At 39.4% G+C, this 19,714-nt stretch overlaps 1 protein-coding gene across 9 annotated transcripts in view; it reads left to right on the top strand.

The window, feature by feature from the left end:
* R3HDM2 (R3H domain containing 2) overlaps window positions 1-19,714 on the top strand; it is a 189,182-nt gene that overhangs the window by 41,240 nt on the left and 128,228 nt on the right. The window contains exon 2 of one of the 9 annotated variants that reach the window (XM_089482287.1): window positions 5,476-5,546. The exons of 7 other annotated variants lie outside the window; for them this stretch is intronic. The gene's annotated coding sequence lies outside the window, so the exon portion shown is untranslated. The remainder of the gene's footprint in view (window positions 1-5,475; window positions 5,547-19,714) is intronic. One more of the 9 variants, XM_089482299.1, reaches the window with a different exon arrangement.

The raw sequence follows: 19,714 nt of genomic DNA on the forward strand, positions 1-19,714 counted from the left end.
ATTTAAATGAGAAAGGCATGTGACTATTCACATTTAAAGGAAAAAAGCTGGGAGGTGAATCCCTAAACAAACACAAGCAGGTGAATGAGCAAAAAGTTTAGGGGAAATGGACACTCGGCAATTTTATTTTAACAGTGTGTTGCACTAAAATGCAATGAATGTATTTAAAAAAATGTTAAAATACAAAGCTAGCGATCTATAAAAAGTAATTCAAGCCTGTGGGCCACGCCCTACAGACATACACGTAAAATGAACAATCAGTACTGGGCCAGAAAACTGCAAATCCCATGGGAACATATACAGTACCAAAAATATCAGTTCATTTGTGCCTCACAAAATGAGATAAAAGGGTATACAACCGGTTAGGGAGTGCACAATGACTAACAAATTAAAAAGGGATAATGCAGTATGCCCATTACAAAATACTTCTTCCTCAGTGGTCATGAAACAATCTTGGAAAGATACTTATGAGGTGTATGGGGACATCCCGTCTCTATGGGTAAGTTGTAGCTCCCAATGGACCAAATACAAAGCTGTACATGACCACTGAGGAAGACACATATGTCGAAACGCGTTTGGTCAATATCTAGTATTTTGTAATGGGCATACTGCATTATCCCTTTTTAATTTGTTAGTCATTGTGCACTCCCTAACCGGTTGTATACCCTTTTATCTCATTTTGTGAGGCACAAATGAACTGATATTTTTGGTACTGTATATGTTCCCATGGGATTTGCAGTTTTCTGGCCCAGTACTGATTGTTCATTTTACGTGTATGTCTGTAGGGCGTGGCCCACAGGCTTGAATTACTTTTTATAGATCGCTAGCTTTGTATTTTAACATTTTTTTAAATACATTCATTGCATTTTAGTGCAACACACTGTTTAAATAAAATTGCCGAGTGTCCATTTCCCCTAAACTTTTTGCTCATTCACCCACTATTCACATTTAGTAAGACCTTATTTACTATTTCTCCTCCCCGTACCAGACAATTGGTCTGAGGCTAACAATATTACTGATAATATGCCTGATAATATTACTTTCAGATAAGGACATTATTGGGATCCAGGACTAAGTTCTGATCAAGAAACAAATTGTGTTCCAAACAAGAAGGCCTGTGCTCCTGAACTGAAGTGAACATAAGTTTAGGACAGTGATGGCGAACCTGTGGCACACGTGCCAGAGGTGGCACTCAGAGCCCTCTCTGTGGGCACACGCACCATCATCCCAACACAGACTTCACTAGAGTTTGTCATTAGAAATCCAGAGAGACATGGCACTTTGCAATAAATAAGTGGGGTTTGGGTTGCAGTTTGGGCACTCAATCTCTAAAAGGTTCTCCACCACTGGTTTAGGATATCAGGATTGTACTCTGACACTGCCTGTGAGCTGTGGGCAAGTACAGCTCATTTCTTGCACAAATCTACCATGTGTCCCAAACTTTAGGAGATTTGTGTCCCCTTGTGTTCTCTGTGAGAAGGCCAGTTCTGCAAACTACATGTAGGATTTATGCCAAACATTTTAAAGATCTGCAGTGCCTACCTGTAAAATGAAGAAACAGATTCAAAAGGCCACAGAGCTCTTGAGGCTAAGGGGCTGGGCTAGCAGAGAAAAAAGCAGAAGAGCTTTAGTATTTCCTCGCAGCATCCATGGCTCTAGAATTCACCACCTATCCTGAAAGGTTATGTTTTTCATTGGGGATGAGTTGAGGGTGGGAAAGATGAATCCTTGCTTAGTGGCCACCACCCTCCTCACAGACCTGGATAAACTACTTACCAATAGCAGCTCAGTGGGATACAAAGTATGTACCCTTATTTGCTCAAGTGGCACAATACTGGAGCACAGCATTATGCTGGAGCCATACCATCAGCCATACCATGAAGGGCTTGTAATCTACTTATCTTTTGATGTGATATATATGCTTTCACTGTGCTCTTTGGCCCTTTGCATTTGTTGAATTGGGTTGTCACTGTACAAGACAATAAATGGCGACAAACAGAACATTGCAAATACAGTATTAACAGCCACCAGTGGAAGTGTTCCAGTCTTCTTGGACATTCTGTAACAGACTTGCAAGTTGCTGAGCTTCAGCAAAAGTTTCACAGTGTAACTGGTGTGGGAACTGCCAAGTTAGTGATGGTTTGAAAATTTGACTCATAGTCTTAAACTCTGAAAAGACTAGGTGAGGCATATCAGAAAGTAATTGCTCCTCTTTAGAGTTTTATGTACATCAGTGGTCAAACTTGTTTGAGCTACCACCCCTTTTCCTCTTGGGTGATAACCCTAGTGCCCCCCTCCCCACATGCATATCTCTTGATATTAGGTATACTGTGTCAGAATTCAGGGTTGATTCTGCCAGGATGGCATATAGGTTCTGGGTTATGGATGTATGTGGTGGGATAGTTTGGCATTTCTTTGTATGAACAGGAGTGTTAAATTAGGCAGTCAGGTCTGGTAGCTTTCTCCTGGCCTTGAGTGTCTGGTTCACCGGTCTGTGCAGAATGCAATGTGTGAGGGTGTTTTTTCTTTTGCAGGTTTCAAGCTTCTAGCCTGGTAGTGCTTTTGAAATGACAAGCAGGGGGGCAGGGGGGGCATGTAACCATTAGAGCTAGCTGTGGGAATGTAGTTTTGCTCACCAATTTTGGGGGGGGGGGGAAGGGATTTTAGGCTTTTGGGGTTTGTATATTGCATTGGGGTGGGGAGTGATCAGTTCTAGCTTAAACGTTGACTTGGAAACTTCTATCCTTATGTATTCAATAAAGCTCTTTGGTTTTGATTCATCATCAAAGACTAGTTGTTTACATTGAGGCTTGAGTTCCACAGTTCTGACATACTGTTCTACTGCAAGTTCGAAACAGCTAATATTAGTTGCTGTTCCCTTTGCCACGCAGCCACCCCGGGAGCAAAAACTGAGCAGCTGGCTGTGCCCATGTTTGCCTTGCCGCAAAAGCCAATGTAGGCAAGAAGCCTCTAGCTCAGCCAGCTGCTTGGTTGCTTCTCCCAAAGTGACCAGGTGCCAAGGGAAAAGCATCTCCCCAGTGAAGGATTCTTAGTCCCTTGTTGGGCTGGAAAGAGGTGCAGCCTGTTTGTGTGTAGGTGCATGCTCTGGTGTGTAGAGGCATGGATGAGGAAAGGGAGAGATTTTGACTACAGGAGCCACTCCAAGGCAAAGGACTCTCTTCAAGAATTGACTCCAGATACTCCTTCCCCTCCTTAACCAGAGACATGTCTTTCCCAGCCTCAAGTGTTCACCCACCCACCCCAACCCCCATTGTTTCTGCTACCTCTTCTTTCAGTCTGTCTGATGAAAGAAAGCAAAAACCACAGAGTAGCTCCAACATGCCAGCTTATGCGAGGTCCCAAACCTGAAAGCTCATTTTGCCACCACTTTTCCCTCGCTGCTATGTGCTCTAACTTCTTGCACCAATCATTCAGTCCATCCCAGAATAGTATTGCTCAGAGCCACAGAACCAATGCCCAGCACCCAACCGCCACTCCTAGAAGAAAGAAATGGCTAAGGGTGTGACCTTGTGTAGAGAGGTGAAGAGCCGGAGACATCACCACATAAAGCAGTCAGTGAGGCTTTGTGATGGTTTTAAGGGATTGAAATTTCTTGCAATCCTCATCCCCACCTAAGGACTGGAGCACAGCTTTGGCGCAGCTTCCGGACTCTTAGGATGCATGCATCATTTAAACAGCATACCTCCAGAGTGACCCTAAGCAGCTTTATTTTGGCCTGTCTGTATGGGGCCTGTGCTGATTGGGTTAAGTCTGGTGCTACAATGAACAGGAGTGCTTTTATCTCAAAATAGTTGTTGGCTGCGGTCTTAGACCTTGGTTATCCACATGCTGCTGATGTCTAGGTTAGCAGTGCCTTTGAGACTTACTTGGAAATCTGGTGGTGCAGTGGGGCAAAATGGCCAGATCATGGTGCATTGGTCACTAGTCCATTTCAAAATCTAATTTATAAAGTGCTGGCTTTACCCTTTAAAGCCTTAAGTGGTTTGGGTTGAAGAAATATAAATGGCTGGCTTGACTCAATGTTGAAGTGCTCTGAGATGGTCAGCTGTTCATTCAGTATTTTTAAAATGCCCAACATGTTTTGGCATCAATGAGAAAAGACCTTCTTTAGGGGCCAGAAACAAACACAAATACATATCTATTATAAGTATTAAAAAGACAGGCCAACACTAATATATAATACCCATAAAAACACAGAAATGCATTATTTTTCATATTAAAATTATACATGCCCTTCAAAAGAAGTCACTGGAATTGAAAACACTCTCCAAAACATAGGATCATAGAGTATAAAGAGAACAGAATCTACAGCATGTCTTTGTGTGTGTGTGTGTATTCTATATAGATTTTGAATGGGACAATTCAGATTTGTCACTACCATGTTTGTGGCGAACCACTATCTTGGATTCCTGAATAAAGCATTCATTAATTTATACTAATATGTTGTCCTCGTTCTTCAAGTTTGGGTCAACTGATCATGACACTCAGTGACTCTTGAGCTAAGTTTGCTCAAATTGGAGACCATTGATTTCATGTTAAAGTCCCTGTCTTGTGCATGTAAAAACTCTGTGAACTTACTGTATTTAATTTCACTTTGAAAAATGAGGCTATTCTTCAAATGCAAATAAACTTTGTAAAGCACTTGATGGCTATCAAATAATAATACTGAACAAAGAAAGGGTGATTTGGGTTAATTGTTACCTTATCACTATTCTCCACCCTGCTTTCAAATGAAGCCTTTTCTTATGGGAGGACCATATCAAAATGATTTTGAACTCTGTAAAAGGGATGGGGTTTGTGAATGATAGGGCTTCTTTTTTCTAAGTATAGATACTTTTAGAACTGTTTTCCCCTGTACCATTGCAAAGCATGAGGAACACAAAAGATGTATGCGTGTGTAATTCCATTCCTTTGATGCTAGTAAGGTGAATTAGTTCCATCCTGTACAGGACTAAAAGGCAGGAAGGTAATTTCTGGGCTGTGCTAGTGAATCAATAAAAATGTTTTATTAAAAGTCAACATCTCCATCTGGGTATCTTTTTGAGGATGTTTTTCTTCATTTTAATGGTAGAAACCACCAAGTTCAGAAAATGAAGATGATTTTGGAAATGAGTCAGCTTCACTTCCCCATTTCTACTGTGTGAGATCCTGACATTTATCTTAGCCAAGCACAGACAACTTTAGCTGCATATGGTTCTTAATTCTGTCACAAAAGCTTTAGGAATTCCATCTTAAAATCTAAAACATTCCCCATGATTTCATGGCCTAGCTCAATATTTCACATATTTTGTACTATTTAATAAACATCCTCAATCTTTTCTAGGCTGATACGTAGTGATCATTTTCAGATGTTGGGTCATGTAACCTTGCAGTGTTCTAAGATACGGTTGTGTTTTGTCACCCTAAGACATGTGGCAAAAACTTGCTTGAGCATACTTATTTAATGTTTTTCAGGACCAGGGCTGAACACCTGAATGATGACACCCCTTCAGTGCTTACACAGTGCTCAGTAGGTGGCTCACTTGGTAACTCCAAAAGATTTTCTGATGATTTATTAAATACTTATGCCCTATCCGATGTCAAAAGATCTCAGGGAAGATGTTAGACTTTGAAACACTTTAAAGGCGTTTAGGAGGCTTTAAAGTACACTGTATGAAAATTCTACAGCCAAAGGTCATGATTCCTGGATCCTAGGAGCTTGGTGCTAAAATGAGGGCAGTGGCACAGGTGATGCCTCCAAGGGTAGGACCTTCCACAGCTGGGGTGCCATTGCTGAGGAGGCTCTTTCCTGTGCTTCTGCATAATGCATTGTTCCTAGCTGTGGAATGAAGAGGAAGACCCTTCTCAGGATTGTGCCAGATCAGTCTTGACATGTAGGATAGCCTTCCCTTTTTTCAAGAGTGGGAATCAAGTGGACATCTGGATATAGTTGCACTGTAATTCCCAGGAGCCTTAGAAAGGACCACTAACGTTGAGGGATGGAACATGAGGAGGCTCACATGATTCCTACCCCCAGAAATCAGTGAAAGGTGGCATATGTTATTTTCATGTTTAGAGAAATCACTGACATTCCTTTGCTTTCTCTGGGAGGCAATGTACAGTTGGAAAAGGTGCAAACCAAAAACAGAAGAGCAAAACACTGAGCTGTGTTTTTAAAAGGGACAGTGCTTGAACAATTAAAATTCAGCAACCAGAAACAATATATTCAGCACAGGTGCCCATTAAATTAAAAACTGACAGTTTTTTCAAAAAAAGAATGCTAGTCCAACTTTCTGCTTAACTGTATGAACTTCTGCAGTATAATTGATAGCAATGTATTTCAAATACTTGGGTGCATATGAATTCTGGCAGGTTTTTTTAAAATACAATTTTAGAGTTACACAAAGTTGTCTTGTCATTTTTAATGATTGTATAGACTGTGGTCATGATCATCTTTTCCTTATACGTGTATTATGCTTAGATAGAAATATTATCTCAAGTGTCTGCACATCTGTCTTCATATGGAGGGTCACATGTACCAATATCTGAAAAAGGATATTTATGAATTAGTCCAACAGCGATATAACTTTGGTCTTTTTATTTTTAAAAATGCATGATTATGGTTATGCCATTTTTCTGTTATAGAGAACAAGCAAGAATGTATGTGGAGATGTCTTTTATTAAATTTAGCAGGAGTGCTGGGTAAGCCCACACATTTGAACAGACTGCTAATACTGTATGTTTTTCAGTATTGGTCCCATCAATTAGCTGGGTTGAAATTAAACCCATAGCTTAGACCAGTTGAGTTTTAATTGGATATTAAAATGGTTTAAAGTGTGATGTGTTACAGTGCACTTTTAAGCACAACACAGCATTATCTCAGAAGTAGCACCTGTTCTTGTAGGTGGTGCTATCACATTGGGTGCTTTTGATCTGAATTCAGTAGGAGCCCTGTACAAGATCATGTTAGTGGCACAGGACATATCTTGTGGTGATTGTGTAGGGAAGGAGACCACTGAATTCCTCAGCTCATTTAGGACCAGAACAGATGGCCCATTAAAGCTGCCATCCAGACGGGAGCTCTGCATGCTCGCAAGCCACCCTGAAACCACCCAGATGTTGGGTGGCCGCACCGCACACTGCCGGAACATCTTGAAGCCAGCTTTGGGCTGTCATGGGGTTGTGAAGGGTGCCTCTTTCCTGGCCCAAAAAGGAGCGGATCTTTTGGGGTTTGGTTCAAGGCAGATTGGGCTACAGCATGTGCTTGCTGCGGCCCCAATCTGTCTTCAGCGGGGACAACTCCAAGTTGCTCCTTTTTGCTGGTCTGTTCTGGACCTTATTTTCAAAGGGTACAGTTCAATCTGCAATAAAATCTGTTTCAATCAGGATTTTGGCTTGGATATAGGAATGAAGCTGCAGGTGTAAATCCTGACTTGATTTCTTTTCACATCACAAATAGGAAAACCTTTTTTTTTTAAAAAAAAAATCCTTGCCACAAGGCAATTTTTAATGGTCTCAGAGAACATTTGAACAGCTTTTCCAAACTCTTTTGCACATTTATGGAAAATGTACAGTGATGGAAGATGAGTAACTGTTGTTTTATTGAAATAACTAATAAAAGTAGTAGCATTGGATGGGTTGTTTGTGTGTATGTCTTCTTGACGAGTTGACCTGTCTCATTGTACACATGTGTTCATACATATATATTGCTTGTATGTATGTATTTAGTAGCTTCACAAACCAAAAAGACAGTTGTTCAAGTTGCCTTAAATCCTATCTTGGGAGAAGGGTGGGATATAATTTCAGTAAATAGAAAAAAAGAAATGAATTGTTCAGAACAGAACAGGTTCTAGGCAAAATTATTTTTTGTGCAAAAAATGTGAGAAAAAAATGGAGTCTTGCAAGCACACTGGGAGGGATTGCTAAATGCCTTAAATACAGTTTTGCTATGTGAAACTGACCACATTTACATAAAATTTTGAACAAAGTAACTTTTCCCCTTGTGCCTGAGATTGCTTCGGTCACCTTGATAAATGACCTATATTGAAACCTAAAGACTTGGTGTTAGTGTTAGTAGTTGCAGCCTTATTGGTTCAGCAGGGGTTCTTGCCATCCTTAGGTACCAGTGACCAAGGTGTCTATTTTTTCATTTTTAATTTTTATTTCAATTAAAATTTACAATCTAAAATACAATCAAACATCTTCACAATAATTTCTCTTACAATGTATTACATACAACCCATACACTACCAATCTTGCAATCTTTCTTTAATCTGTGTTGACATGGTTATTTTCACTGCCAATGCTATAACTTTTGGATTTTCTTATTCATATTTATATATAGGTGGGATTGAGGATACTGTGATGCAGTGGTTTCACTTCATCCTACCAGAGTGTGCCCAGTTGATGGTGTCAGGGTAGAAGGCTTCTCTCCACCGTAATATTTGGCCCACTGTTTTGTTGTTTATGATCTGCATGATGTTGCTGAGGGAGATCACTCAAAGCTGTGAAGGGAGGTGGTGCCAATACGCTGAAGATTCTCAGTTCTTAGTTGCTATGTAGAGAACCAGTATGGTGTAGCAGTTTTAATGACTCTGGAGACCAGGGTTAGAATCCCCCTCAGCCACTGACACTTTCTGGGCGGGCTTAGGCATGTCACACTCTCTCAGTCTCATAGGAAGACAATAGCAAACCTCTTTGAACAAATCTTGCCAAGAAAACCTTATGATAGGGTTGTCTTATGGTCATCATAAGTCAGAAAATTCTGGAAGGCACACAACAAGAACAGCAGCAACAACAACAATGTATTAAGGAAATAGTATTCCAAATTTGCTAATAAGCTATGTGAAGTCGAACAAACAGAAATTACACCCTGACAAGATGGAAGTGCTGTGTCTCAGTAGAAAGTGTAGTTTAGAGATAGAACCTGACCTGTTCAGAAGGGGTTGCTTCTTATAGTATAGGTATTAAATTAAGAGCTAGCGTGATGTAGTGGTTTGAGTGTTGGATTACAACTTTGGCGATCAGGGTTTGAGTCCCCACTTGGCCGTGGAAACCTGAGTGACCGTGGGCAAGTCACACACACTCAGCCGGAGAAAATCCCATGATAGATTTGCCTTAGAGTCACCGTACCTGGAAACAACGTGAAGGCACACAATAATAGTAGCGGCAGCAGGAACAGCAGCAGCAGCAGCAACAACAGTAATATTAAACTGACACTAAAAACCTATACTGGGAGCATATTGTTTTTGGGGCTCAGTTCAAAGTATTGGTTTTAACTGTCAAAGCATATGTTGGCTTAATTGAAAAGTTCATTGCAAGCACATGATCATAGAATAGAGCATAGTTCTGTTCAGTTTTCCTGCTCAGATTGGAACATTCAAAATGCTCGACTCTGTGAAATGTTGGAAGTCCTTTCCCCCTTTCAGTCACCAGAGGTGTTGCAGGCAGGCAGATGGTTCAACAGGGCTGAATTCAAGTATTCAGTGATAGCCTTTTTAAAAAGGTAGCAATGTAATAGGAGAGTTCATTTGTTTGTCTGTTGTAATTATAGTCTGTTTTAAAGCAAGCATGCAGTTAAAGGGGCACAAATGTTTCTCCCTCTCCACTGCCAGTAAAACCGTTGCTTTAAAACGTGGGGAGTGACCAGCCTTTGGTGATTTCAGCACATTACAGTCACTGTTAGAATCAGAGCTGTTGGCTATGGACTAAATTTAAACCCGCAAGCTTCCATGAAGCATTTAATTGGAAGCCAAGGGATTTTTAAACAGAAAGGTACATGGGAGGAAGCTGTTAAAACTTTTGATTATGTAGCACACATGGGTGCCATTTTTGGCACAGGGGGCTGGGGCTTATGGAATACTGATCAGGAGCAGAAGAATTTGGGGCATTGCAATAGACAGGACAATGTTCCTTGTTCCTCTCCAGGGTGCAGAACAGCCAACTGCCCAACTCACTAGAAAGACAGCCCCCCCCCCCCCCCAAAGTGAGGTGTGATGGGGAAAAGAAGTGCGTGTTTGTGTGTACATTGGGATGAAAGTTCGGATAGGAGTTTGTGCACAGGACAGGCACTGTGCAACATTTTGGGTCTCCAGTTTTGCCAAACAGTCCAGTTATTGCTGTTGCATCCAAAGAGAATGTTTGTTGACTTCTTGTACTTTACCTATTAATTTATTTAAGCTTTATTTAGTTGATGAGATTTTAGTCATTAGGCATAATTTTATAAGACATTGTTTTTTTTAAAACAGAAGGTGTCTTCTCTCAGTGTATGTGTGTAGCAGAGGAAATGTTTAATTGTAGAGCAAAACGTTAATGGATGCTGTATGCCTCTCAGGTGCAGCACAGTTCTGCTCTCCTTTATTTCAGAGTGTGTCACCACATTTTAAGGAGGAAGGTCAGAGGAGAAAAACATGGAAATGTGACAACATTTCTAAGAATGGCTGCTTTTTTAATTTTTGCATGAGCTTTTATGAATATAAAAACCCACTTCTTTGGGTGCAGTACTTAAGGCCTCAGGGATAAAACATATTTATGCAGTAATTTTTCTCCACCTCCCTTCCTCCTTTTTATGCTGAAAGAGTAACATGGCTATTTCTTTGAAAACTACCACATTATATTTTAGCAATTCAGCACTTAATGTTTGGAGCAGGCATTTAACATGTGAATGTTTTAATTGTACTGTGTTAACAGCTAGGCAAGATGACATGAGAGCACTCAATTAAAATCAGAACAGTGGCTTAATTGATGACAACTGAGATTCCTATTAATACTGATTTTCAAGGAAATGGACCAGCAATGCATTTCAATGCTTTACATATTATTTGGTGATTAAAAATGAAACACAGTTTCTCCCACAAATTTAATCTCACATCTAGGTTATGGCATCCCATCGAGGAACCTAACTCAGTTTGAGGTACTCATTTAACAGCCCTGTAAAGATTCTGAATCCACATTGGCAGGTGTTGTACTGTGGTTGGCTTTACCTTCTTTGCAGACTCATTTCATTACTTGTACAAGTTTGTAGCAACAAAACGTGACCACATTTTCTTTGCAGTGCAACAGGTTGCAAACCTTGACACATGTTGGAAATGGTTCCCTGTTGCTTAAAGTAGCTTCTGCTGGCTGGTTGTGATTGATGATTATGTCCAATAGACCTCCATGCTCTGCATTATTCCATAAGCAAGTTCTACCTCCCTCAATGCACTCATGGTGCAGTCACAGGAGGAGGGTCAGGGATTTTCCTGTGTTCTGTCAATGTCATGAATGTATTCCTAAGGCCACAGTCAATTGACAAAGACAATCAGTCTTCCAGTGTGAGACTTGCCAAGCACAAGGCAAATGCGTTTGTTGTCTTCAGGAAAGGAGAACATACAGCAATGCACCCAAAGTCTGATGTCTTGTTCTCATGTCTTGTCCTCTCAGTCATAGAATCATATATTTGGAAGAGACCACAAGGGCCATCCAATCCAACCTCTGGCCATGCAGGAACTCTCGAACAAAGCATCCCTGAAAAATGGCTGTCTAGCCTCTGTTTAAAGACTTCCAAAGAAGCAACCAAGAGAACTTACACTAGTTTTCTGCAACCTGGTATCTTTCCACCATTTGGGACTACAGTAGACATCAGTCCCAGTTGGTATGGTCAAGGTTGATAAGATTTATAGTCTAAAACACCTGGATGGCACCATGTTAGGAAAAACCTATGCAGACGTATTTTATATAGAAGTGCAGGACATATATTTCTGTGCCCAACTGAGTCATAATTTAAGAACCATGAGCAAAACAGCTCTGAAGATAAAAGATTCAACAGGTCTGGAAATGTGCAGCTATGTGATCTCACCCCCCCCCCCCACTGTTTATGCTAATACCTGTAATTTTGGCACTTAGGAAGTTGACATGCTCCCACCCACTCCTGCTTGGGACCCATAGAATTTTAAAATGCAGCTTCTTGAGTCACTGAGATGAAAAGTTGTCAACAACTGAAAGGGGGAAAATCCAGAGGAAAGACTGTTGCTAGTTAAAACTCCCCTTTGTTTCCTGCGCGTGTCCTGCCATGCATGCCACATTTTGCAGTAATGTTTTGGATGAAGTGATGGTGCTGTTGTTACCCTTTTCCCTTGCAGTTTGCATCTAATGTTGAACAATGTGGACTCACATGGTTTGCAAAAAGAAACTTAAATTTGTTGGACCAGTATTTATTTCATATGTAATTACAGAATTTGAGAGAGAGTGCCACCTTGGCAGGCACACACACAGCCTCTGACAGTGTGTTGGGTGACAACAGGATGTCATGATCACTGCAATCTGCCAGCAGCCAGCTCTGTCATGATCGCAGCATCTGGTGGCTTATGATTTTGTTGACACAGATCCCTGTTCTCCATGGTGCTTGCATTCTCTCTCTCTCTCTCTCTCTCTCTCTCTCTCTCTCTCTCTCTCTCTCTCTCTCCTCCTTTGACTTCAGTATGTTCTATTTTTACACTCTTCTGTGTGCTCTGTATTGCGGCATTTCTCTTTCTGAATTATTTATCATTGTTTGGAGCTGAATGGAACCAGTATGGTTTTCCTCTCCTCCCCTCCCAATTGCTCATTAGAACCCACGTGTCTGTCTTGAGCTCTTGACAGATTTGGTTCATGTCAAATTCTGCCAGCTCCAGCTTCCGAAAGGATGAGAAGAGGATGGCCACAGCCTGTGATAACGCAAGATCACTCTCATAGAAAATCTTTTTGCTGCCTGTGCTTACAGGATTGGTTGCGGTCACAAGTGCAGTAGAGCTTTCTGTAACTCACCTGGGAACATCCTTGATTTGAGAATGGTGGCATTGCTTGACTACCTTTGCTACTTAGGTTTGGTTGTTACAGTGGGTATCAGAAGATTTGGGGAGATGTATTCCAAAATGTTACTTTTTCAAGCTCTGTTTGGCAGTGGAGTTCAGAAGTAGCAGGAGCAGAAGAGGATTATTGGATTATGAATCAGAATGTGGCGACTCAAAGCCTTTCAAATGTGCAGAATTTCCCAATGCTGGAGTTCTGTGGAGATTTAGCTTCTCTAGAGCAGGGATGAGCAAACTGCAGCTCATGGGCTGCTTATGGCACCCATCATCTTTTACCTTTTTTTTTTTTTACTAAAACATACCCCATGCCCTGTTTTAGCCCAAGAAAGGCTTTTATAGACCAGAGAGTAATTTCCTGCATTTTCTAGATCCTACAGTTGTGCTTGAGGACCTAGAGATCCTTAGGGAGAACACCTAGGTGTTTTTAGTCTTCTAGTGTGATTCTGTAGTTACCTTCCATCAGAAGCATACCATCAAATTGCTCTGGAGGACCTAGAAAATGCGTAGAGATAACTTTTTTTGCATGTGGGTAAGTGAAATTTCAGGTACTGGTCCTCCAGATATGGAGGTCTACTGTATTTTGCTTGCACTACTTTAGCCTTGCCCATTCCACCTTTCAGAGTGTTGGATTACTAGTAATCCTCCCAACTTTAAACAAACTTTTCAAGGATTCAAAATTATGTGCACTTTTCTCATAGATAGAAAAATTTCCCTGCTGTACAGGTTTGCCCTCATTTCATGAGGGGTTAGGAAAAGCCTCAAAACCTTAAGGGTGGGGCTAAACATGAAACCTTGTAGACCCACTATATCCATGCTACCTCTAACTGAATAAAATTTGAATAGAAGTAGTGGGTCACCTAGCATCAATGCCTGCATATAGTTACACTTAATCTTATTGATGGGTGTTAACATAGACCTTGACACATGTTTTGCTTTTGAAAGAGGCTGCAAAAGATGTATTTTTCAGCTTAGTGGCTTGGGATGAATGTTGAATACATCCAGTTAAGATACTAAGTTGACTGCTGGACTTTCCCTGTATTGCAAGCTCAGAACATTATTAATATGGAGCCTGGAGATCTGTGTACCTGTAGAATTTAGTTGTAGTTTCAGTGTGAATTGTTATAGTATTGGATACATCCTTGAGTGGGAAACACAAGATTTTCATTGTTCAAAGGGATGTTTTCAAAACTTCATACCTTTGACTTCCAAGTTGAAATGGCAGAGTGTCGCAGGGTCCCTTGGAAGCTTAGCTAAGGGATCCTGCGTTGAATGTGGAACTGGCATGTTTTAAAATTATAAACTGGCTAAAGCTGCTTCCCCATTCAGAGGTAGTTCAGAGGACTGTCACCTGTTCCTAGTGACCAAGACAACACTTGTCATTGTCATCTTGCTGTGGGTGGAATAGAGGAGATTGGAAAGAAGCATCTTGCCCTGCTGTGTTCCAGCCACCAAAAGGATTTTAAACACCATACATTCAATTCTTGACTTTTTAAAAAAAACCCATCAGTTTTGTGATTTATTAAGCAAATTCCCAGCAAGTGGATTAAACAGCTTCCAACACTGAAACTGCTACTTTTAGCACTCTGAGTGAAACATCTATCAGCTATCCATGGATGACACATTTTTGAACTGGACTTTGAAACAGATTTTTTTTTAAAAAAAATAGCTTACAGCAAATTGGAAAGTACTGGGAAAGGAGAGGGAAATAAATCTCAAGATCTAAAGAACAAAGAATTAAAGGCTTCAGATGTCAAATAAATATTGATGGAAATGTTGATATCTGAGAACTGAAAGAATTAATTTTTAGAAGCCTGAGAAGAAAATATTATTTACCTTTTCTGTAGAATAATAATAATAATAATAATAATAATAATAATAATAATAATTTATTTATATTTTGCCTTTTCCACACAAATATAACAATATAATATAAGAATAAAAGTTCACAATTATAAACAACCCCATATTCCAACTCTGGAATATTATATATTGCTTATCAGCCTTCTTTAATATTAATACCAAACTAATTTAATTAAGCTTAGTTACCTACAAACATATATATATATATATATATATATATATATATTCTGTCCCCTATGTGAAATATAAAATTCTCCTTATTAACTCATGTTTTCAGTAATACACCTATCTATAGTATAACCCTCTTATCTATATGCGTAGCTTTCTCCTTCCGTATTATCTCTCTTTTTAATGTATTCTTATTTATTGCAAGAAACTTGACTGAGTTAAATAAAACATTTTCCTGTTTTACCCAAATCTTATCCATTATCATTATGATTATCAATAATCATTATCAATATTGTTTTCTTTACACTTAATCATAAGTATAGAATAATTTTGCTACACTCTTTTAATCATAACATGAAATTGTTGCTGCAACCCCCTATTCTTTTTGTAGATATCGTAAAAATAGAAATTAAACAACAAGATAAATTAAAATTTCAAATACAGATTTGCTAAAATTACTGGAACATTTGAGGTGAGACAAGTATCTTCTTCTAGAGGGGGAACGGGGTCAATGATGTCGGTGACAGTGAGGGGGAGACTAATCTTGAAGGGCCTGCCTGTCTAAACATTGCAACTGCATGGTAGAGAGCTGGAAACTAAAGGAAGAGATTTACAGTCTTCTCTCCAAATTTGTGGTAGGGAATATGAAAAATTCGCTAATAATGGGTGGGGATGAGCGCGCACACACATTTCCCCTCCAAAGCTTGAAACAGCTCTAGCAAGCTGTTTGAGGTGCTGGAAGGGCATGGGAGTCCCTTCCTCATCCAATAAATGGGAGTGCGTGCTGGCTGCTTCCTTCCTTTCCAAGGCTTGAAAGTAATCGGGGGACCTCTCTCAAACCTTGGGAGGGAAGGGAAAAGGGCACTTTGGCCGTGCGCCCCTTCAGTCCAAAGGCTTGAAAGAAGTCCTGGCACCTCTCTCAATCCTTGGCAGGTGAAGGGAAAAGGGCGCTTTGGCTGTGTTTCCCTTCAGTCCTAAGGCTTGAAAGTAGTCTGGGGACGTTTCTCAGACCTTGGCAGGGAAGGGAAAAGGGCTCTTTGGCTGCGTCCCTTTTCAGCCCCAAGGTTTGAGAGAAGTCGGGGGACCTCTCTCAGACCTTGGGAAGGAAGGGAAAAGGGCATTTTGGCTGTGTCCCCCTTTGCTCCCAAGGCTTGGGAGAGATCCCTGGATCTCTCTCAAACCTTGAGAGGGAAGGAAGGAGGGTGCGCCTGCCGCTTCCTCTTTCAGTCCAAGGCTTCAGTTACCTCAATTATTCATGAGTCCCTAGCTGTGTGTGTGCACCCACTTGGCATTTCCCTCACTCACAGGGGAAAAGGCTGGGAGGGACAGAGAGGGAGGAGTGCATGCGCACAGAACTAGGGACTTGCGAATAATTGAATCCGCGAATCCCAAAGCTGTGAATCTGGAGGGACGACTGTATTTTGTTTCCTGTTGAAGGAGTAGAGAGCCTAAAGGTCACTGTAGAAGACTGAAGTGGCATTTAGTGGACAAAGTGAAAACTATACAGAAAAACATCAGTCTTTAATTTTACAGCTGTCAAACTGTTTTGCAGATAAAAGATGGCATCTGCTAACAGATCTAAAACAGGACAACTTATATCTGCTCAAGGGCCAAGAACAGCATCTATTGATTGATCAAATAAAATATATGGAGCAAATAACAAATTTTAAGAGAAATATTTCAAAGGGCTAACTGAGACAGGAGATGACCCAGATGAAAATGGATTTAAGAAAAGAATTTAGTGAAATAATGATAGAAGAGCTGAAGGGAATTTTTAAAATGGAATTAAAAGAAATGTAACAAATACAAAATTGACTTCTCTGGAAGAAAGAACAACCAAGCTGGAAGAAATTACTGAAATGATGACTGTTAACATAATGATAGCTCTGGCTGCCATGTCCATATTGGAACTTAAAGGAAGTGAGAAAGCCTTGAAGTATAGAGGGCTTGAAGAGCAATAAAGTGAAAATATGTGCAATAGGATAGGAAAATATCTGTGATGCCCTCACTGAGATGTTGGGAAGACAGGAACGTGCAATGGGAAGTCGATAAAGTAAATAGAACAGATCCGTGGGTTGCAAGATAAAAGAGAATATCCTGAGATGTGATAGTATATTTTGTGATATTGAAAGATGAAGGAAGAGATACTAAGAGAACACTATTTGAACTATAGATGCAGATAGATGGGAAACTTATACAAGTTTTAAAAGACATACCATCTAGAATTCCGAAGAGGAGAAAACAGAAGAGCTGAAAAGATACAAATTCAATTCAGATGGGAAAAGTTGGAAGCTGTGACCTTTCATTTTAAACAAAGATTTGTTGTTGACGCTCTTCCAAAGACAAAATATTTTTAAAAAAATATGTGGAACAGTTATCGAATCTAACTTAAATGGAACAAAAATGAATGAGATAAAAAAAGAGAAAACTTCTATTCTCAGTGTAGAATCTACTTCAGGACAAGATGATTAAGAGGCAGACTGTGACAAATAATCATGAAGAGGAAAAAACCGCATCTCCCAGATTAGATGACCAGGAAGGAAACTCTGATGATGTAAAACTCTGATTTAAAATGTATCTTTTTGAATGTAAGAGGAATTAATTCAGCTCAGAAGAGGAAAAAATATTTTTCTCTGTTTGGGAAAGTTTAAATATGATTTCATTTGCCTTCAAGAGACACATAAAAAAAGGGATGAAAATCAGTCGCTGTCTGCACAGCACACCGGTGTGCCTAATGACACACTGGCACAACACGATCACGGAGCTCTCCCAGTACATACCCCTTTCTCCCACTTCCCCATTTGACCAGCCAGTTTGTTAATGCTTTTATTTAAACCTATTGTATTGTTGGTACTGTATTGTCTTCATTTTGCTTTACAGGATGTGCAGTGGGTCAGTGTTGCAGCTGACCACTTTGTTTGCTTGTGCAATCAATTTGTGGGTGGGCAACAAAGAAAATTATGACCTGCATTGGTGCCCAAGGCTTGCCTGGCCTAGGGCACCTGCTGCTAACTTCTTCTCCCTGGACACTTCTGGTGTGACGGTTTGCCTTTCTGGCTTGGAGTGGAACAGATTGGAATGTTTTTTTACTCTGGTGTTTAGCCCCAGAGTGCAGCTTGGTTGGATTTTTCTTCATTTTTTAGCCAAGTGTGTCTTCTTAACAGGCAAGTTTTATACCAGGGTTGAGCCATTTCATTTAGCCTATGTGGACAACACTATGGTGAAGCTAAGGACTTTTCAAGAATTGACATGTTTTTAATATCAAGTGCATTATGTAATTAAGAGAATTTCTAAGACTTTCTGAGCACAACCTGGTTACATTGTCATTAATTAATGAAAGATCCTTTAGCTGGAGATTAAATGAAATACTATTGCAAGATTAGAAAATATTAATGTAAAGGAGATTTTGAAAGAATTTTCTAAGATAAATTTAAATCAATCAACAGACATGGCAGTTTTATGGGATGCATATAGAGATTTATGAGAAGGATTTTTATATAACCAAATATGCAATTAAAAAAAAGAAAATTAGGAGGAACAAAGAAGATATTTACATCTATTTTGACAGAGAAAATGGAGATGATACTGCAAGAATTAATAAACAATGACCAATGTGGCTTTGTGCAATAGCTTTATTGAACATGTAACAGCAATATACCAGATCCAAAAAGCACAAATTGTGATAAATGAAGATTTACCTTAAGATCGTGAGTTTCAAAGAGGAACTAGGCAAGATTGTCCATTGTCTCCTTTTAATATTTACTTTGGAAGTATTGAATAAAACTATCAGAAAAGATGAAAATACTGAGGGAATAAATATTAAAGGATGTTGTTCTCATCTGAAAGTATTTGCTGACGATTTGGTGATTTTTCTTGAAAAAGCATTGGACAGCATGAAGAAGTTAATGAAAAGTTGAATGGTATCTGTGAAGGCATTTATTTGAGCAATTTAAATTGATTAAGAGATTGTATGGTTTTGAGAGTGCGAGATCAGAATTTGAAAAGCAACTGTTTTTGAGTGATGACCACTTAATAACCATAAAATGCTTTCAAAAATGGAGATGGAAGATGAAGAACAGGATGAAAAACTAAAGGAGTGTATGATGAAATGGCACAAAACATTGGTTATAATATGCAAATGTATCAATAAGAAAATATGTGGAAAAAAGGTTTGAAATGTGCTTTGTTATGATCCCAAAATTTTTTATACATGATGTCTCATTGGTATTTAACTATATCTAAGATGTATAAAGGTACATTTAATTTAGGTTGGAAATATCAGAAAAAAGAAGGAATTTTATCATATGTGGTAGACTTGTGAAAGAGCAAAAATAAGATACACAAATAAATAAAGTATGAAAGATATACTAACCTTTAAAAACTAAATGAGACCTGATTTTTTTTTGGGGGGGGGGGCTTGTAGGTTTGGAAGAACAAATGGAAAAGAAGAATGGGAAGATCATACAATATATGGTAACAGCACCCAGACTGTTGTATACACAACATTGGAAGTACTAAATAATTCTCTCCCAAGAAGAATGGCTTATAATGCTTTAAAAAAAAGATAAACTAACTAATCTTATAAGAGAGGGAGCTATAGAGTCTTTTAAAGATGAATGGAAATTAGTGATTGATTACTGAAAGAAGATATGGGGAGAAATACTCAGTTTAGAATTTATAGAATAGTATAACTCCTATTCTTAAACAGTGTGTCATTTACAAATAACCAATACTATTATTACAAATTTAGTTAAGTGTGTATGTATTGGGGAAGCAGAACTAACTGTTAGTTTGATTCCATGAACTGGCATGTTGGAAGTCATTTGTTCATCCTGTCCTTGTAAGTTAATATTGTGGTA

Source organism: Sceloporus occidentalis, unplaced genomic scaffold, assembly GCF_023333645.1.
Source record: "Sceloporus occidentalis isolate IW3139 unplaced genomic scaffold, rSceOcc1.0.p SCAF_1, whole genome shotgun sequence".
Lineage (NCBI taxonomy): Eukaryota > Metazoa > Chordata > Lepidosauria > Squamata > Phrynosomatidae > Sceloporus > Sceloporus occidentalis.